General features: G+C 37.0%; 1 pseudogene; it reads left to right on the forward strand.

The window, feature by feature from the left end:
• The first annotated feature begins 2343 nt into the window (after positions 1 to 2343).
• LOC118802693 overlaps positions 2344 to 18503 on the forward strand; it is a 54296-nt pseudogene continuing 38136 nt past the window's right edge.

Consider the following 18503-nt stretch of genomic DNA (forward strand, 5'->3'; position numbering starts at 1 on the left):
TGCGTAGCAAATAAATCAATAAATATTTGTAATGGCACTGTAAATGTGAACAGGGCAGAAGTTACATAAGTTCCCTCCCATTTCAATTTCATTATTCTGTGTCATCATTGTATAAATTGAGATCACAATAAATAAAACATTAAGTTTATTTAGAAGGAAGCAGAGATTCTTTGGTCATGTTAGGATGTTCAGCACTAAATGAAATGTTGTATCAGTGTGATTCAGTGAACACCTTGATTGCACGGCTGTGGTTTATAGTTTATTTTCTGCACATTGGCTGCTGCTTCACTATCTGAGGAACTCTTGTGATGATCTCCACACATCATGTGTGTTCATCTCAGTTAAACCTCATATAAAATGTTCTGAATCAGAATCACAGAGAAGCAATCAGAGTGAACGATCATTCAGGGAAGATCATCCAAAAAAGATCTTTCATATACGAGCACATAGCACATAAAGATCAGCAGGAACTTCAGAATCAATAGAGTCCATATAAAAATCTACAAACACACACTGACACACTAAATCAGCACATCGTTCATTATTATGCACTGGTGTATTCAAAGAAGAAAATGCCTCTTGGGGGTCAATCATGCTGTAAAAGCTCCAAACAAAAGACAAAAAAGAGTCTGCAGAATCATTTAGGACCAGAGATACATACTGATATTCAGCACATTCATTATTACACACACTTTATATCCTTCAAAATGTTGACTCTTCTTTAGAAAGTTGTCATACTGTATAAGACTGGCTACCTCCACTTAGACAGGAGGTCACAGACCACCAAACAAAGAACTGAAACAAGCTAGTAGTCCCGAAAGATACAACATATCACCAATATTTGCAGACACTATAATCAGAACAAAACCGAGACAGCTGAATAGACACATTGTGTGTGTGTGTGTGTGTGTGTGTGTGTGTGTGTGTGTGTGTGTGTAAACTAAACTAATGGTGCTTTTAAAAAAATTCAAAGATTCTGCATGTAAATAAATAAATAAATAAATACATGTTGAGTCCCTGGTTCATGTTTATCAGTGAGAATATCAGAGGTCTGAAAGCAGAGATAAGTGTGGTTGTGGTTTGGCTTCGGTTCTATTTCAGCTCTGAGTTTATCAGTGAAGGGGGAGGAGGTGTTAAAGTGATGTTGGCACCTCAGTCGGTTTTATCTTCTGTCTGCAGTACAACATTTACTCTGTTAAGCACTTTAGGGAGCATATCAGAGCACAGGGGCCATTATAAGACCCTAAAACACTCTTTTTAGGCCTTTTCAATCTTGCAGCTGTTAATTAACAGGCTGCTCATTATTACTTTATTAAGCGATGAGCTGAAAAACAGTGGTAAAAAACAAGTAAAAATTTCAATCCTTGAGATGTAAATAAAGTGATAGCAAGTCAATGTATTAAAAAAGGGCCAAAATCTGTTCTTATAACTTCACCACTTTGTACAATGTATTTATGTGAATTAACTTTTAGCATCATTACATACTTTAGAGGTCTTCATGTTCATTCCAACACCACTGTGAACAGTTCTGAATCTGACTTTATTTATATCAAAATCATTGTTTTTTTTGTGTGTAAAATTGGTGGAATTCCCTTTTAAGCATTTTCAGAGCTCTTATATTTATGCATTATAGATCAGAGTCTTTTGCACATCATTTACTGGTGTAAGAAAATCTCAATAGTGCTTTGCTGAAACAGCCTGATTAGGTATTTAATAGAAGCTGCATTAATAAGAACAGATTATGCAGATCACGTGTTCAAATAAGACCTTAAAACCTTTTTAGTACAGGATAAATAGAAAACTTGCTGACCAAAGTCTTCACTATAGAATAGAAACACAGAGGGGTCAGACTGAGCTCCTTGTAGGCCACAGCTCTGCAGAGTTAAACACACCTGAGACCTTCATGAGTTGATCTTCATGAGAAGAAGAAAAGTGCTAATATCTGCAGAGCTGTGGTAAAAGAAGTCACTTTGATTCTTTTACTGATTAATAAAGCAGTCATGAGCAACCAGTTATTTACTAATTAATGGCTTTATGAGGCTTAATGAGATCATTACATGAGACTGATTTCTGTCTTTGGTCTTATTTTTAAAATTGACCTCTGACCTCTTGGGGCTTTTCCTGAAAAGAGGAAGGAGCAGGACTGTGCAGTAAAAGAGAAGTTAAACATTCTAGAGACAAACATATTCATTCTCTCTCTCTCGCTCTCTCTCTCGCTCTCTCTCTCTCTCTCTCTCTCTCTCTCTCTCTCTCTCGCTCTCTCTCTCTCTCTCTCTCTCTCTCTCTCAGGAAGTGATGAGTTGAACACAGAGCATTGTTCAGTCAGTCAGTCATTACGGGGACAGTATGGAGTTCAGGTCACTCTCTGTAATACTCTGTGAGTAAATGTTCTCTTTATGTCTTCAGCAGAGTGAGAGCTGCTGTATGAAGGCACTAATATTTAATCTGAGTGATGAGGCTGTGTTTTTAAGTGTTAGCTCTGTTAATTTGCTTTCACAGGGGTATTTTCATATTAACATGTCATGCCTACTATAAATATACATTTGAATCCATTTTACATGTTCTCGTTCTCTAGCCATGATGATGTCAGTCTCAATGACTGGTATCAGTGCAGCAACTCCTGTGCTGTGATGTTCAGTTCATGCTGTCATTTGATAAACAATCTTAACTTTGTAACAGTCTGTATGAATATTCAAGCATTTGCTATAAGAAGCTCACTAGATATAATTTTTCTTATTTCACATATAACTTTACAAGTTGTACTACGTACAGACAGCAGTGGGTCCACATTAGAGCACATATGAGTGTAATGACTTGAAATACAGGAGTGCAGAAATAACATCAGTACAAATACTTAAATCAACTGTATTTAGAAATACAGTAAAGTATTGTTATATAATAATACAGTTTGAGTAACTGTGTGTACTTCAGTCAGCAGTCAGAGTGGAACAGTAGAGTTAGAGGAGAAATACCTCTTCAGTCCTAACGCAAAACTTGAAAAAAGTTGTGAGAGTTAAACCGCATAGATCAGTCTGAAGACACTGTGCTGTTTTCCACATGCACTTATTTTATTCACTGTTTTAATTCAGTCATAGTGTGGAATGCTGGTCTTCTACAGCAGACAAAAACACTGGTGGTTTAGCTGAATTCATTTTGTGTTTTTAACCTTTGTCGAGAAATCATGTCCTGCTAGATAATCGACTCATAATTTAACTAAAGACGACAGAATGTACAGGTCATGTGGTCTACTTTATCCATTTATATTTCTGATTTCAGTTTTTAAGCACTTAAGTAGTAAATTACAGAAACTAATCAAACTTGACAGAAATCTACTCAAATTATTCAGTTTGCTGTTGGAGATTAGATTCTCTGTGCTGCAGTGTTAAGGATGTTTGTTTCATGTTGATGTGTTTGTCAATAACACAAAGCATAAAGTTTCTTTTGTAGCCAAAATGTACAACCCCAATTCCAAAAAAGTTGGGATGCTGTATAACATGTTAATAAACGTAAATAAAAACAAAATGCAATGATTTGCAAATCTCATAGACCCATATTTTATTCACAGTAGAACATAGAACACATATCAGATGTTAAAAGTGAGACATTTTACCTTTTCATGAAAAACATTAACTCATTTAGAACTTCATGGCAGCAACACATTTCAAAAAAGTTGGGACAGGGGCAACAAAAGGCTGGAAATGTAAGTAACTAATAAAAAAAACAGCTGGAGGAGCAACTAACTCACATGACAGGGTATAAAAAGAGCATTTTAGAGAGGCAGAGACTCTCAGAAGCAAAGATGGGCAGAGGTTCGCCAATTTGCGAAAAACTGCATCTAAAAATTGAGGAACAATTTCAGAAAAATGTTCCTCAACATAAAATTGTGAAGACTTTGGATATCCCACCATCTACAGTACATACTATCATCAAAAAATTCAGAGATTTTGGAAAATCCTTGTACGCAAAGGACCAGGCTGATGGTCAATATTGGATGCTCCTGATCTTCGGGCCCTCAGGTGGCACTGCATTGAAAACAGGTGTGATTCTATACTGGAAATCACTGCATGGGCTTAGAAAACTTCCAGAAATCATTGTCTGTGAACACAGTTCGCCGTGCAATCCACAAATACAAGTTAAAGCAGTATCATGCAAAGATGAAGCCATATGTCAACACAATCCAGAAACGCCACCATCTTCTCTGGGCCAAAGCTCATCTAACATAGACTGAGGCAAAATGGTAAACTGTTCTGTGGTCAGATTAATCAAAATTTGAAATTCTTTTTGGAACCACGGATGCTGTGTCCTACGGACTCAAGAGCAGAGGGACCATCCAGTAGAATCCCACATCAGACAAGAATGGGACAATGTTCCTCTCCCAAAACTCCAGCAGTTGGTCTCCTCACTTCCCAGACGTTTACAGACTGTTGTTAACAGAAGAGGGGTTGCTACACAAGGGTAGACACGACCCTGTCCCGCCTTTTTGGAGATGTGTTGCTGCCATCAAGTTCTAAATGAGTTAAATGAAACGGTAAAATGGTAAAATGTCTCACTTTCAACATCTGATATGTGTTCTATGTTCTATTGTGAATAAAATATGAGTCTTTAAGATTTGCAAATCATTGCATTATATTTTATTTACATTTATTTACATTTTACAGAGCGTCCCAACCTGTAATTGGGGTTGTAGAATAATGAGGGAGATGAAGCTGCAGCTGAACTAAAAATGATGCTGTTATTAGAGTAAAGTTAAACAACGTGCAGACAGTGGAAAGTAGACTTCCTGCCAAAGCTGAACCTGAACTGATGCATTAAGTTCAATAGACTTTTCTTTATACACAACAGGACAGAGGCACCGTAACTATAATTTTTACAAAGTGTATGATAACAAAAAAGAAGGACAGAAATAAAAAAGTAGAATAAGAAATAAAAAAAATATCTGATCAGATTTGGCTTATAAGAAAATATTCATACTTTGTGATAATGTTTTTATTATTTATAATTATTTGCCTGTTTAGATCATAAACTGCTCTGTTAGTGTCACTAAAGATTTAGGTTAGCAGTGTTATTTCTATCCTCTAATGTGCTGTAACACCAGAAAACAGCTATCATGAGGTGTAATTGAAAACATTCAGCTTCAGATCAGCAGATAAAACTTAATGTGAACCACATCACACTTTAAATACATTTACTAGCAACCCGTTCATGTAAGGGGAAATATTAGTGGTTTTCCTGGAATTGCTTTTAAAATATGTTCTCATGGAGTGAAAACATTTTTATCTTTAATGCTTCCTTTATAGTCTGAAATGTGCTGCTCTTGTGCATTTTCTTTAAGGAAGAAATGATTTCAGTGTTAATATCATGTTTCTCTGTTTCTCTTCCCTTTTTTTAGTGTTGGTTTCACTTGTTCGAGCTGGGCATGCTCAAGGTGATGTATGTGTGTGTCTATGTGTGTGTGTGTGTGTGTGTGTGTGTGTGTGTGTGTGTGTATGTGTGTGTGTGTGTGTGTGTGTGCGTGTGTGTGTGTGTGTGTGTGTGTGTGTGAGTATTGTGTTCACATCAGTGTGTTCTGTGCAGTGATAAATGTGCACCTGCTGGTTGTTACAGTGTTTGGTTCTGTGCAGCATATCTAACCACAAATATTCAGTGGAGAGATGTTATATTCCAAGACAGAGTATAAGTGACTAGATGTACTACTGGCACAAAATTGACACTGTACTTCACTACTCTCGTGAATATTATCACATCGCAAGAGACATCAAAGTGGATCAAAGGTCAAAATACATGCGGTGTTATCATCATTAAAGTAGCCAAGGATTCGCTGAATATACGGATGAAGTGAATCTGATAGTAAAAGGTTCATGTCTTATCTTGCACACTTGCACAGTAACATGCACTGTAAAATATAATTATTGATGTAACAGTTCAAATAATTAATCTCCACTTGCTAGAGCAGAACGCTTATCAGTGTTTTATAACAATATTATGATGTTGGCTCAGAAAGACAATGCAGGAAAGCCATTTTTCTGTCAGGAAAAATGTTTTATTAGAACAGACAGACAAAGCTACTGAGACTATGGGGAAAATGGGGGGGGAAGGCTTCCAACAGAAAAAACATACCCATTACATAACACAATTCAGCTGTAACACAATCAAACTAACAACAACAACAAAGGTCCTTTTCCAAGGGCGTGGGAAGAACGGTCAGATACAACTTTGCATGCAATGCCACTTTTATCTCCCTCTGAACGTGTGCCATGTGGTAGACACCACAATATTTAATAAATAAAACTATCCAGAGAGGCAAAAAGCTCCACTGATTCTGCCTACTAGACAGACCTACTAGATACACTGACACATCACGGAGCTACAGCTGATATAAAGTTGGAGATCAACAAATTTATTCCTCTAAAGTGGAAAGGGAATACTCATACAGTGTTGTAGAGTCTGACAGTGGTAAACACACCTCTGGAGGAAAGAGGAGGAGTGACTCTCAGAGATCAGAGATCAGTGATGTTGTTACACTGACTGTATCAAGTGTGTGTAAATGTCTTTTCACCCTGATATCCATTAACAGAATTACATCACTTTAGTGTAGATATTTTACACATCAACATTACAATGACTCTAAATAACAGGAAAAAATTCTGTTCTTCATCTTGTCTCACAGCTGTTCTACTGACTGTAGAACCAGAGAGTCCTGTGTTTGCTGGAGAGTCAGTCACTCTGAAGTGTGAGATTAACACTTATGATGGATGGACGTATCAGTGGTATAAACTGGATGCATGGTTTGGATGGACTACAGTGCCTCAGACTGCGTATTACACTGTAAACAGAGACACTCTCACCATCAGAGAAGATGCTGTGATTGATGGAGATCAGTATTGTTGTAGAGGAAAGAGACGTTACAGACCAACATCATCACAGTACAGTAACTCTGTTACACTCACTGTAAAGGGTGAGCTCACTGTCATTTTATGTCTTTATTACCAACTCGTAGAAACGAATAATTCTAAACATAATATCACATGTAGATATATAGATATTTCTGTTCTAACACTGTAAAACATAATACTTCTCTTCTTAATGCCACAGATTTACCCAGAGCTACACTGACTGTAGAACCCAAATGGAGTCCTGTGTTCACTGGAGAGTCAGTCACTCTGAAGTGTGAGATAGAGTCTTACAGTTACTGGAGATATCAGTGGTATAAAGGCAGCAGTAGAACTGCAGTCTATCAGTCTCAGACAAACACCTTCACCATCAGATCAGCAGAAGATCAGTACTGGTGTAGAGGAGAGAGAGATTACAGACCCTCATCATCACAACACAGCAATATTGTTACTCTTAAGTTGGAAGGTAAGATTACTGCTTTTGCACTTTGACTGTAAAATTAGATATTATCATTTAAATAGACTGCTGTTGGTACCATACACATCTATATTTTCATTTAAAAGTTAAATCTGTTGTCATCTTACATGAATGTTGATATCCTTCTGTTCCTAAACCATTTTCTATGCAGTTTTTGGCAGATGGGTCTGGATGAATAATATATTCTCTTCTGTTCTCACAGCTTTACCCAGAGCTACACTGGCTGTAGAACCAGTAAGTCCTGCGTTCACTGGAGAGTCAGTCACTCTGAAGTGTGAGATAGAGTCTTACAGTAACTGGAGATATCAGTGGTATAAAGGCAGCAGTAGAACTGCAGTCTATCAGTCTCAGACAAACACCTTCACCATCAGATCAGCAGCAGATCAGGATCAGGATCAGTACTGGTGTAGAGGAGAGAGAGATTACAGACCTTTATCATCAAAGAACAGTAACAGAGTGGATCTCTCTGTTAAAGGTGAGTAAGTACTGCGGTAAAGATCAGTGTCTGAACTCTTCATGGTCTGAACTGTGTTTCTTCATCTCCAACAGCAGAAAAACCTAAACCTGAACTCACATCAAGCCAAAAAGGACCTGCACTGATAGGAAATCCAGTGGTTCTGTACTGTAAGCTGGATCAGTCTGCTGGATGGAAGTTTTACTGGTTCAAACACACACAGAACCCTGAGAATGAGGTCAAGACTGAAACACACTCCTACACCATCAGCTCAGTTAGTGTCTCTGATGGAGGACAGTACTGGTGCAGAGCTGGGAGAGGAGACCCAGTCTACTACACTCACTACAGTGATGCACTCTGGATAAGTGTTACTGGTTAGTGAAACAGTTTACAGTATTTAAATACTGCAGATAAAATAAACAATGTTTTTTTTTTTTTCATTTTAAGTGTAAGATCATCCTTTTAAGAACATGAATATGTAATGATCAGATCTAAGAATAGCTGTATGACTAGTGTGCTTTAACTAAAAAAAAACGATGTTATTCATGTTAACTATTCATGTTAAATATGTTCCTTACAACTTTATCAAGACAACATCTGAATTAAATGGCATAATAAAACATCTGAACGGTCATTTCTGTGTCTAAGGTGTTTCTCCTCCAGTCTCTCTGATGGTCAGTCCCAGCAGAGCTCAGCACTTTATTACTGACTCTCTCTCACTGAGCTGTGAGGGACAGAGTGACTCTACTGGATGGAGAGTGAGACGATACACACACAGTGAGAAGGTGTCAGATTGTTCATCAGGCTGGGGATCAGTTACAGGATCTACATGCAGCATCAGCTCCCTCAGCACATCCCACACTGGAGTGTACTGGTGTGAGTCTGAATCTGGAGAGAGCAGCAATCCTGTCAACATCACAGTGCACAGTGAGTCTAAATGATGTGTATACTATGTCAGACCAAACCTTGTAAACTGTTTTCTTTTCAGGTCACAGCTCTGCAGATATACGTCTTCCCCTCGTCTAACACTCTGAAATCCATTCACAAAGGTCACATTCGATTTATTTCTCACATAAGCTCCGGTTGAGAAGTCGGACATTGAGACAGATTTCTCACGTCAGTTGAAGTTGCATGCAAACCACACTGTCATGTATTTAAATAAAATACATTTAGGTTAAAAAAAAATGTCTATCACCTATGTTGCATTTGTTGTACTACCTTTGACCAGTGTGGGGGCACATTTTTTATGTTTTACCCTTTGTGAATCAGGTGAAAAAAATGCAAACTGGTCAAACTGATGTAACATGCTAAGTGACTGCTTATTTTTAATACTGCAGTGGAATAAAAATTGTGAGGGAGTCCTTTTGGGGGGTTTTTAATGGCTGAAATTTGTACAAGTGATGCTAAAAATGTTTTCCAGCTGCTCGAAAAAATTAACGAAGTTGGAACTTTGATACAAACACACTTTCTTTTTTTTTTGGCATTTTATCTCAGTCAGAGGTGAGAAATTCATTATTTCATTTGTTTGTTGTAAAACTGATTTAATAAGTGAATGAAACATTTTCCTTTTTTATTGTATCTGTGTAAATTACTGTTTTTAAGCATCTACACAATCAGCTGCTGAATCTGCTGTTGGTCTGGTTGGAGTGGTTGTAGGAGTGAGTTTTGCTGTGTTGTTCATCATCTTACTGATTCTGCTGTGGCTCTACAGAACCAGAAAAGGTCTGAAAACTCATTCAGATAATTTATGTACAATTAAAACACTAGTAAGAAACACAGAATAAAATGTGTTTACATTGTTTTTATATTATTGCATTTTTTCATTTGTTGACCACGTAGTGAATCTTTGTCTCCCTCTACAGGAAATTTGAAGAACATCAACCAGACATCAATCCAGAACCAGAGAGAGTCAGGAGCTGAGGACTCTCAGTCTGGATACACATCAATGCAGGCAGGTGTGAAAAAACATCAACTGGTCCTCTTATCTAAACAATTATTTATGTACTATATTTTTATCATGGAAATTTCAACTTAGTATGTCCTCATTAATAAGACAACTTACACATCTTACATCTCTTGTGATTCAATTTTCAAATTATACAGTGTTCATTAATGTAGTGTTTCTGGAGTTCAGTATAATTTTGTTCTTGTTCTTTTTTGCACATGTAGAAGATGCACATGTTTATGACACAATTGAAAGAGCTGGTAAGTGTGACAAAAGTAACTGTTTCATGTCAAAAAAGTTTAGTTTTGCAGTGACTAACACACTGTATTCTGTATCAGGTGATGCTGCAGATGAGCTCAGTGATGTCACTTACTCACAGGTCATGAGAATAAACAAGAAATCCAAGAACAAAGGTACGTTCTGATTGGGTATTTGTGATGCTTGTAGTATTAAATATACCAAATCAGCAGATATGATGTGTCTGCACTACATTCATCCATCTCTGACCAACATCTATGACTCTAAAGACATGTTTCATGGCATCTATTTTTTCTACCATATCAGGGAAAGATTTTGCAGGACAGAATTCACAGACTGAAACTAATCACTCCAAACTTCAGTCAGGCAAAGCCACAGACACTCTGCCTATATCCCTCTATATTTACTCTCAGATGATACATTCTACATCACAGTGCTAAGAAAAAAAAATACCTTATGAACAGATATTATTACATGTTGTATGATAAATGTCAGCGTATGTAAACAGAGGAAGTGGCTGCACATGTAAGAGTTGAGAAATCTCTCTGAAAAGGCAACAGTTTCTATGTGGGAAGGAAGTGGGCATTGTGGGCTGTTTAAGACTGAAAGTTAGAGGTCAGTGAGATGGTTATAACTGCATTTGCTTTGTTGTGTTCTTTGCTACTGCAGATGCTGACACTGGATCCATGGAAGTGACTTATGCTGAGATTGAACTGAAAACAAAGAAGAAACCAAGGAAAAAACAAGGTAGAACAAAATGAAGTCTAACTTAGTGTCACATCAATCAGTGTTTTATCTGGACAAATTCTCATTGACAGGTTTTGAACATCTTATTACTCGTCTTTTATTCTTATAATCATTCGGTATTCAGACCTCAGTCACTATTTATTGATTTGTATTTAGCTGTAGATCTTTCTGGAAGCTAATTCTGGGTTTCTTGTTTCTTTTTAGAGAAGACTAGTGTGAATGCTGACACTGTGTACTCAGAGCTGAAGCAGAACACAGACAAAGGTAAGATCAATGGTACAGAATGAGAAAACTTCTATTTAAATTTCTGGCCAACTTTATTCTAATCATGTACACCATATTGTTAAATATCTGCATTATAGAAACATTAGTTTATGTTCTATGCCCAGCAACAGAAGAAAGTTCACTTATTAGAGCTTCTAATGATGTAGGAGGAAAAGGATATCTTAAGTCGCTGTGGTACAAGATAAGATTTAGAATGATGAAGAACAGAAGAGTCTTTGAGTGACGTACAGATCACTGGTAATATATTGATTTACTGCGCCATCTAGTGTTGATCAAATGCGTCGCATTAGATATTTCAATGCAGACTGGATATGAGTAATGTGGGATATGTATGCATATGGTATTGATGTGAAAGTCATAGCCAACCATGTTGTTTTTTGTCTAAACCTTTTTTTTAATAAATCTTTGATAACCCTTTTATTTTATTTTATGTTACTCTGAGAAGGCTAGCTAATCTGCTTATGCTGTTTGATTTCAACTGGAGTTGGATTTGTGACGGGTCAAATGTTACAATCATCAGGGTTGGGTAGTAACAGAATATATGTAACAGATTTGCATAAACAGGATACAAAAACAAACATAACTGTATTTTGTTACAGTTACAAAAAAGAGACAGTAATCAGATTACATGTACATTATACAACATAGAGTGATTACCAGCAGGATTACATGATTCAAAACCATGTTTCATGACATCACAGGAGAGAAGTTTTATGACATCACAGGTGTGAGTCAACCAAAGAGGTTCAGTTGTTTCAGTCACACAGTCATGCAATCTAGACAAACACTGGCAGTAGAATGGGTTGTACTGAGGAGCTCAGTGACTTAATGTGGCGCTGCCATCTTTGCCACAAATCAAGTGGTGAAATTTCTTTCCTGCTAGATCTGCCCCAAATGAAAGCATCTAGCAGCAACAACAGCTTTCAAATCTTGCGGAAAGTCTTCCCAGGAGAGTGGAGGCCATTATAGCTGCAAAGGGAGGGACAACTCCATCTTACAATTTTTATACAACTGCTAGCAAGAATTTTCAGCACTGAGTTCTCAATTATAAAACTCCTCACACAGTTTGCATAACAATGCTGTGTTTGGGTCAAACTATAAATAGTTTTTTTTTCTTATTTGACCACAAAATGCATTCAATGAACATAATTTCCAAAATTCTCGTCATTCTCTTCTCACTCTGTCTCAGCTTTTAGCAAAATGTAGTATTTCTAGGGCTCAATTTATTACTGGGGGCAGCTCTCTGACTCCCTCTGGGGGCTGCAGCTGGTCTAGCAGATGACCCAGCCCCATGCTGGGCAGTAACACAAAGCAAATCACTCCTCACTACTTCATAGATTTACATAAAACAGAAGATCCGCCTTAATGGCAACACTTGTTAGTGTTTTGTAGGTGACTGTACTCTGACAAAGTATTCCTGTTGTAAGAACATGAGTGTATTATAGGCAGATTATAGGCTGATGACATCACAATGGATTACAAGAGAGAGGGAGAATGAGCCATTATGATATCATCAGTTCTGCTGACAGATCATTTTACAGTTTCTAAACATTCTGTAATGTATTTCAATGAGACAATGTTGTTTTAAATAATTCCAAAAATCAAGGATTTACTTTACTTAGTAAGAGTAAATGATGTCATTGGTATGAACTGCATTTATGTGTGTTGGGTCAGTTGGATCTTTCTTGCCAGAATGATGTTTGTATGCTGAAGATTCACAAAATTTGTTTTAAATGTGGAGATACAGAGATAAAGGAAACAACAGGCAATGAACAAGTGATACATGAACTGCTGTCATGCACTCGGTTTGTGGATGTTGATGGATGTGTGAGATCTGTGTGTGTGTGTCAGGCTGCACTGATGACACCACAATGACCCAGAATTTGAAGCTAAACATAACAAAGAAGTGAACAGGAACGTCGTCAACTTTAAACTTTAATATTGAATATTTCAAAATTTACATGCACAATAAATAAAAATGACTTAAGCAGTCATCCTCAGTATGGAAGAAGATGTGTAATTAAGCATCATGACTCATCTTAAAAGCTTTAGTTTGTAGTATAGTAGCAGTTTATTGTTTTGAGGGAAGAATAAAAGAGAAAATCAAAGAGAAAACATTAAGCTGACTTTTTCAAGCTAACTCAATAAACGTTGACTTTTAATTGAATTGTAAATATCTTTACAACAGCCTGTATTCAGGGTGTCCTAATTCAAAATGAATAAATAAAGCTTTTTTACTGTTCTTCATCTCTTTTTACAGGTCTTGGTGATTCAACATATGTTTTTAACTGAAAACAAAAGAACAAATTGCAGGTAGGAGAAATTCCAGTACAACAGATGTACTAGATTAAAAGGCAAATGGAAAATATTGCAGCATAATAAGTCACATATCTTATTTTGCTAAGTAAACTGAGTGTAAAGGCTTATTTAGGGCTGTATATTTTAGATACATTCTCTAAAGCTGTTCTGCCTTTTAAATGCCCCTTACTGACTTTGCAGGACTAATTTACAGTTAAAATATTGTATATTCTTAGACACAATATATAAAGTACCTAAGTGTGAAAAGCAAGCTCGAAATGGTGATGTTCTTTTAAAGGTCCATGAGGAGTGAGCACAAAAGCAGAATATTGCTGAAGATGTGAGAGAACACAAGCCAGAAGCTGATCATATGTATACATGTGCAACAGCAGTTTGGCTAATATATGTATGTATTACATTTAACTGGCAGTAGCAATATGCTAAGAGAAAAATAGAAGCTCTTCTTTATAGAAAAGGCATATGTCCTGCTTTTGACTTGCTAAACCTGATGAAGCATCAGCCGGCAAGTTGGGATATAAAGACATTTGCTAGCTTAGTAAGAATGTGGAAATTCAAATATTTAAAGCCAGTAAGAGCATAAATTGTTCTGATTATATACTATTTTATCAGTTTGCTAGTATGATCGTTTATAGTTTATCGTCTACATATTTGATTGATGCATTGTAAAAAGTTGTTTATCCAATGTGATGTGTTTTTCTTTATAAAGATGTACATTTTGTATATTTGTGTAAAAATAAGTTTTTGTCCACTAAAAGGGAGGGGTTCTTTTGAGCAAGAAAGAGTTTTTGATTTATTGGTGTTAAATATAGAGAATTGCATCACCAGCAAACATCTGCTTTTGATGAGCACAGTCTGAACTGTCCAGCTCACCTTCATCAAGTTCATTAAGTCTGAAACTTCAGTGTGAAAAAGCAGCTTCAGTACTTTCTGAGCTCTGAGCTGGAGTAGCTCACTATAGTGCCATCTCCCTGTAGTCCACCAAAACTTACTTAAATATGATTAAAGTAAATCTTTATCATATCTATAAACCTTTTAACAGTGTTTTACATTTATAAGCATTTTTGATGAAATATCGTTTCACTACATGTTAATATGTTCTATCTATTTTGTACTGATGTTCTTGCTGCCTTTTAATATTTCATTGATTTGTTTGTGCTTTTTTGAGTGAATGGATCTTTATGTGCTTTACTAATGGTGATATTAACTAAAACAGTTCACATCAATGCATTCATGTCTCATTCTAACAGAAACTGTATTTTGGCGTTTGATAAGAGCCTCTGCTGACATTACAGTCTGTACAGTTGCAGGGTTGTATGTGAACAGTGTGTTAATCAGACTGAGCTCATACTGCACTTCTTTATATTGAGCAGTAACTCAGAGGATGTGGAGAGCAGACACACACAGTAGGTTTTTTGTGACAATTTCATTGGATGTATTTTTAGACTGTTAGACGTGTTTGATTAGGAGTGGCAACAGAGCATGTTTATGGGAGCCTGGCCACTTTCTGTTCCTCCCGTTATATCAAACACATTACCATAAAATGGCAGAGGGTGCTATTGAACAAGTCGTCAGTGAATGGGGGTGGATGGAGTTGAACAGCTAAAAACAAAAATGAAACATTTCTAGCCATTTGTGCAGGACATTCCTTTAATTTTGGAAAGTAGAAGATTGTATTCCATTAAGAAACAGTGAGGTTCTAGAGTGTTACAGCATTTCGAGACAAGGTCAAGTCAAAGTCAAGTATAAGTTTATTTTTGTAGAGCTTTTTACAACAGGTGTTGTCACAAAGCAGCTTTAGAGAAAAATCCAGGTCAAAGCTCCCATGAGCGTTGCCAATGAGGCAAGAAAAAAATTCTCTAAGAGCAAGAGGAAGAAACCTTGAGAGGAACCAAGACTCAAAAGGGGAACCCATCCTCCTCTGGTCGACACCGCATAGCAAACAGCGTTAGTATAAAATATTAAAATACAAAACCCGGAAAACAGGTGGAGCAATGGTTAATTAGATAGTTTGAGTCTGTGCAGCAGCAGCAGCAGCAGCAGCAGCACCAGAAGAGTCAGTTCATACAGGTGAGTTGCAAAGCGTTGTACAGTGAGAAGTGGGCACCCGATCAAGGCAGAAGAAGCAACAGCATCAGACCACACAGGGTGGGCAGCTGTTCAACTCAGCAAAGAAAAAGAAAACACACAGAGAGTTAGTTCTGTAAAGAGCAACTGATTACAGTTTACAGTGTCCAACTCAAGTCCAACTCAAAAATTGATGATTGGAAAATGACAGACCCCAATTCAGAACTAAAATAGGAAACTTGAGGTGTTGTGACTTTTATGTGGTTTAGACATGGATAGTGTCCAAGTGCCTGTCATGTCTGGTTAATATCATGTCCACATTATGCAACTAGTGTGTCATACAACTTTAAAAATCATTCCAGTGTTTCAGGCATGATTTTACAATTAATTTGAGATAAAATATGACATGTTTTGATGTTTCACCTACAACTCAGGAAAAAGAATGAACTGCACATTCATAAAACACAATATCATTGCAGAAACAACAATTGACATGTCACAGCATGTCATGAATATTCTGTGAGATTCCCATTTCAATACTGTTAATGTTACTGGTCCTTTTATTAAATTGTAACATTTGTGTTTTTTCACGTCCCTAGTGTTAACTGGACCTTAGCAGGTTGAGAGAGAGAGGTCACACACACCTGGGCCCTTTAAGTGTTCAGCATATTATTAAATATTATTTACTTAGTTGTCAGGAAACAACAGATTATTATAAGTCCTCCATAAACACAAACAGAGTGAATATCAGAGGTCTGAGAGCAGAGATGAGTGTGTGGTTGTGGTTTGGTTACTATTCTCAGCTGTGTGTGTTTAGCAGTGAAGGAGGGGGAGGAGGTGTTGAAGTGGAGATGTTGGAGGTGGTACTGACTGACTATTAGAGGAGAGATTCATTTTTCTGATAGAGTTTATGGCTCTCAAAATGATGCACGTACACACGCGCACACACACACACACATCGTCTAAACCGTTTATCCTTCTGGGTCGCGGTGGGGTGCTGGAGCCTATCCCAGCTGTCATCAGGCGGAAGGCAGGATACATCCTGGACAGGTCGCCCGTCTATCGCAGGGCAGACAGACAGACATCACACACACACACACACACACACACACACACACACACACCAATTGATACTGCCTTTTACCTGCAGTCCAGCAACATCTGCTGCTGCTTCCTGCACTGATGAGCACTCCAGAGCTGAACTCAGACTGTGGTAATCTCATTTTGAGCATTGAGCATTGTTCAGTCAGTCAGTCATTACGGGGACAGTATGGAGTTCAGGTCACTCTCTGTAATACTCTGTGAGTAAATGTTCTCTTTATGTCTTCAACAGAGTGAGAGCTGCTGTATGAAGATACTAATATTTAATCTGAGTGTGTAAGTGATGAGGTTGTGTGTTCTGTTTGTTCAGCTTTATCAGTGAATCTACGTGTGTGTATATGAATGTGTGTGTATTTAATTGAGATTAATGCTTAGTAGACATATATATATATATATATATATATATATATATATATATATATATATATATATATATATATATATATATATGTATGTATATATATATATACACATCTTTTGCTTTCGGCTGTTCCGGGCATAATGGTCTTTTCCAATGACCTGGTTCCTCTCATCATATGTCCATGAGTTCTGTTTGGTTATCTAGGCTTTGTGTGAGAGGAGAGGATTGATTTAATAAGGGATCCATTTATTTCTTTTCTTTGCCATCAAAGACACTCTCACATGTCTTCACCAGCACCAAAGCTCAAAGTCATCAATATTTTTCCTGCTTTTTTATCGTCCATCTTTTACATACATAAAAAGTCTCAGAAAAGACCATAGCCTGGACAATAATGATCTTTTGTAGAGTGACATTATTTGAGGATCTTTTTAAGCTCCTTCATCTTTTTTCTGCTAAGAGCTCCTTGTCGTATTTCTTGACCACTGGATTTTTTTAGTAACTGATCTAAGTAGGCAAAATCTGTTGACCACTTATACATCTTCACCATAAATGTTGGCAAAAAGTTGGCAGTGTTTCCTCATTGTCATGACGTTTGTCTTCTTCATAATAAGCTGAAGTCTGATATTTTCACTCTGAACTTTTCTTCCTAAGACCTTCACATCTTGATTTCCTGCTATTTGTGCTGTGTCATCCATTTATTGAAGGTTAGTGATGATTCTTCCAGTCTTGAATCCTCAATCATCTTCCTACAGTTCTACTTTACTAACCTGTTCAGGACACAGGTGGAACAAGTGCGGTGACAATATAGAGCTTTGCCTAATTCATTTGCTGATGTGGAACCAGTGTGTTTGTTCATTTTCTGTCATGACTGTAGATTGTTGATCAGTGTTCTGGTTCCTCTGTAGAATAATGAGATGCTCTGGTATGCCCATTTCCCTGAGCACATACCATAATTTTTTTGTGGTCAACACAGATGAAAGCTTACATATTATTACATATTAAAGCTTATTATTCAGTAACTACAGGGACGTCAATGCAAACTGGCTGAGCTATTTTAGGTGTTTCATTGTGTTTCATTGACTTCCTTCTTTTATTTCTTTGCTTTTTTAATTATGTGCATCAACAATTTTGTTTCTTGTTCTCTGGCTTCACTGAATTCTGCTTGTATATCTGGCAGTTCTCTTTGAATATAAGACTCTAGTCTGCATTGAAGAATGTGTACCATTTTTGTGATGCACCTTGAGCCGCATTTTTATGTCTGTAAGGTGTTTTGCAAGAATATTTTTACTAGTCACTAAATCGACAGTGATGTGGGTAGTCAGTGTTGTTTCAGTCCCCTGATGTGTTGGAAAACTCAATGGCTTTGGCCTGGTTCACCAGAGCACCGCTATCACGAGGCGGAAATGAATTTACACTTTAAATGTGAGAACTGTGTGTGGCATAGTGGCCTGAGTGGAAATGTGTCAGGCTTGTCAGCTTCATCTGTGAAGGAAGTTTATTTTGGAAGGACATTGTTTTTTATTTCAGCTAGTTTCATTAAATTTGCTTAGATTTTGGCATATTATTAGGAATTATTTATTTGCTAATATCATGTTCTCTGT

The sequence above is a fragment of the Colossoma macropomum genome, unplaced genomic scaffold (assembly GCF_904425465.1).
Source record: "Colossoma macropomum unplaced genomic scaffold, Colossoma_macropomum, whole genome shotgun sequence".
Lineage (NCBI taxonomy): Eukaryota > Metazoa > Chordata > Actinopteri > Characiformes > Serrasalmidae > Colossoma > Colossoma macropomum.